The sequence below is a fragment of the Cannabis sativa genome, chromosome 5 (genome assembly GCF_029168945.1).
Source record: "Cannabis sativa cultivar Pink pepper isolate KNU-18-1 chromosome 5, ASM2916894v1, whole genome shotgun sequence".
NCBI lineage: Eukaryota > Viridiplantae > Streptophyta > Magnoliopsida > Rosales > Cannabaceae > Cannabis > Cannabis sativa.
Genome location: NC_083605.1, coordinates 46,692,848 through 46,695,916, shown reverse-complemented (window position 1 = coordinate 46,695,916; position 3,069 = coordinate 46,692,848). Strand labels below are relative to the sequence as shown.

General features: G+C 32.0%; 1 long non-coding RNA gene across 2 annotated transcripts; it reads left to right on the top strand.

Moving 5' to 3' along the window:
- Positions 1–1,163: 1,163 nt before the first annotated feature.
- On the top strand, positions 1,164–2,595 carry LOC115717242 (uncharacterized). Of its 2 annotated transcripts, XR_004011717.2 has the most exons (3): positions 1,164–1,307; positions 1,881–1,943; positions 2,364–2,595. It is a non-coding gene; the product is annotated as an uncharacterized LOC115717242 (long non-coding RNA). The 2 variants fall into 2 exon arrangements; XR_009687710.1 differs by lacking the exon at positions 1,881–1,943.
- The last annotated feature ends 474 nt before the right edge of the window (positions 2,596–3,069 follow it).

The following is a 3,069-nucleotide window of genomic DNA, read 5'->3' as shown; positions in this document are numbered from 1 at the left end:
GTCGTGCCAATTTGTAATATCGTGTCATGTCGTGCCCAAGCCTATATTTTTCGTGCCTAGTCGTGCTCGTACCTTCGGGGCTCGTACTGGTTTCGTGTCGTGTCAAAAAACCCAACCCGTATTTACAGTTAAATGAAAAAAAAAATATTAGAATGGGTTCTATGGACACAATTTTTGAATTAATTTTTGTTCTAATTTTAAACCTTTGGATGAAGCTTAATCTCAAGTTATAACATATATTAGTAATTAAAATAATAATTCTATATATATCAAGATAAAAATAATTTCATAAATATCCATGGCAAACTTATAACTTTTATATACGACCATAATTAAAGGCTCATTTAGAAAGTTACTGTGTAATTAAAAATAATTAAAAAGTTTGACTTGTTTGTTTGATTAGATAATTACACTACAACCATGTACTTAGAGGTAATTGAAGGGTCTGAATTATACTCTTCAATTCTCATGCCCCCGTGAGAATTGGGTGTAGTCACAGTGCATTTATAATATATTACCATTTGTAGATAATTGATGTTATTAAATTATGTAATTACTAATTCATTTATCAAACATGAAAATGAGAATTCATAAACAATTGTTACTTGACATCCAAACACAAAAAATGATATGTGATATTGGGATAACGAGTTAGGCGGGATTATAGTATTAGACCATTTTACCCTTAAACCATTTAATTATTTAAGCTTAAAGTTAGGTTAGTTTGGTCGTTTTATTTAATTAGTGAGTGGATTATTCCACTAAGGTGGCGTTTGATTGGGAGGAATGAAAACATAGGAATAGGAATGGGAATGGGAATGGGAATAGGAATAGGAATGGAATGGAATAAAATTTAAAATGTATAAAAAAAAAATTGATAAAAAAGTTATTAATTTTTTTCTCATCATGCATTGGAATGATCTTTCCTTCCATTTCAAAATGGAATAGTCATTCCACCAAAATGGTGGAAAGGCCATTCCATTGGAATGACATTCCAATACTATTATATGCAACCAAACAAAAGAATGGAATGAAAATTGTTTCCTTTCCATTCCATTCTATTTCATTACCTCCAATCAAACGTGACCTAAGTCTGTTGGCTAGCCATAATTAATGTTAAGATAAGTTAATCTTATCTTTTGTTGGATTATCATTAAGGTAATTAGACAAAAACCTAACATTAGAACAAAATTATTCCTTGCTCTCTCTCTCTAACTTTTTGGCCTCAAGAGGACCAGCAGGAAACCAGAACAAAACTTCATCAATTTTCTAGGTATTCTAGCATAAATCAAAGGTGTAGTTCAAAGGTAACCCTAGAGCCCTCTTCTCCTTGAGTTTCTGAAGGTTTTTCTTTAGTTTTAAGCATGCAAAGTTGGAGTTTAAAATCTATCCGAACGTAGGTTTAGTTGGGTTGATTTCTAAAGATTCATGAGATTGTTTAAAGCTTAATTAGGTGGTTTTGATAGTTATTTGCCGAGTTGAGCAACTCAAACTTAGCTCAACAATGGTGGATTATGAAATTTTGTGTTATATCTAGTTTTATCACTTGAAAATGGTTTATTATGGTATTTAAAAGTATTTTAGAGAGTTTTTGAAGATTTGAGGTTGTTTTAAGTTGATTAGGAGGTTTGTTGTTTTTCTATAGCAAAAAACGGTCTACTGTTTTTACTGACAGTGACCCAGAAAAATAGCTTTCCATTTTTACGGAAACGGCTTGCTATTTTTCAGGAAATTTTCCTATAATGTCTAGTTTTTTTGTATTTGCTTGATATATAGGGCTTTGTCATGCTATTTATCGATAAGAATACTTCTAGTTTTGAGTTTAGGTCCCCAAAAAGTTTTGGCTAGTTGTTTACCCAATTTATGTGACTGTGACATAGGGTCTCCGTTCAACGCGTGATTTTCAATTCAGGTCGATTGGCACACTTGAATTTAGAAACGAGGTAAGATAATTATAAACCATGTATACATGTATATGTGTATGTATGTAAATTGCATGTTGTGTATTTGATTCATATACTACCAACACTAGTACAGTAGCGGTACTGAATGTATTGGTACAATATATGATGTTCAAAGGGTACAATTTAGTGTTACCAACACTGGTACGGTTAAGTACATAATGCATGTGATACAACACTCAGTAGTACTCGGGGTACGATTCAGCCCTACCAACACTAGTATATGACAAGTATTTAGTGCCTGTGGTATAAATGTCGTACTTCTATTAAGAACATTATTGATCAGCTGTTAAGTCTTGTAGACAGGTGTATGGGTGCCTAAATACAAGTCGGTAATATGTTATGTTTTATATGCTTTTCTTACTGAGTCTGTCGACTCACAGATATTGTTTACATGTGTAGGTAAGGGAAAGGCTAAGGCTGAACATCAGTGAGTCCAGAGCTTAGGGGTGATTGTACATGTCAAGATGGTTAGACCTAGAAATTTCAATCTTGTGATGACTTGGGCCATACTTTTGTAGTCGATGTGCAACATGTTTATAAAGTATATTTTAGATATGAATGTAATTTTAAAGACGGAATCCCAACTTTTTGTATGGATATATATAATAATAGAAGTTTAAATTTGACACAATTTTTTAGAAATCTTTTGATTAGCAAAGGTATGCATAGTAAGTAGAAAAAAAAACTGTAGCTTCCCTAGGCAATATGACGTTAAAATTTTGGTATCAGAGCGCTAGGTTGTTTAACGAAGACAGTCAAGATATGTACAATCATTATTAGAGACAAGCTCAACTCATGGTTCAATAAGCCTTTACTTGTTTAGTAATTTATTTGATTAGATAGCATGATAGGAAGCGTGTTAGTGATGTTAGTTCAAGATATATTTCCAAGAGCGGGTGAATTAGAAATTTAAGCTAATTTTGTTAAATTAAAACTTTTACAAAACTGTGCAATTAAATACTTAATCAAATAAATGCAGGTAATATGGCAATCAATAATGTATAATAAATAATCAAACTTGTAAAGTAAAGAGTTTAAGGGTAAGAACTTGTAAACTCTCAATTTTTACAAGGTTCGGTGGAGCTAAGCCACCTACATCCTTGGT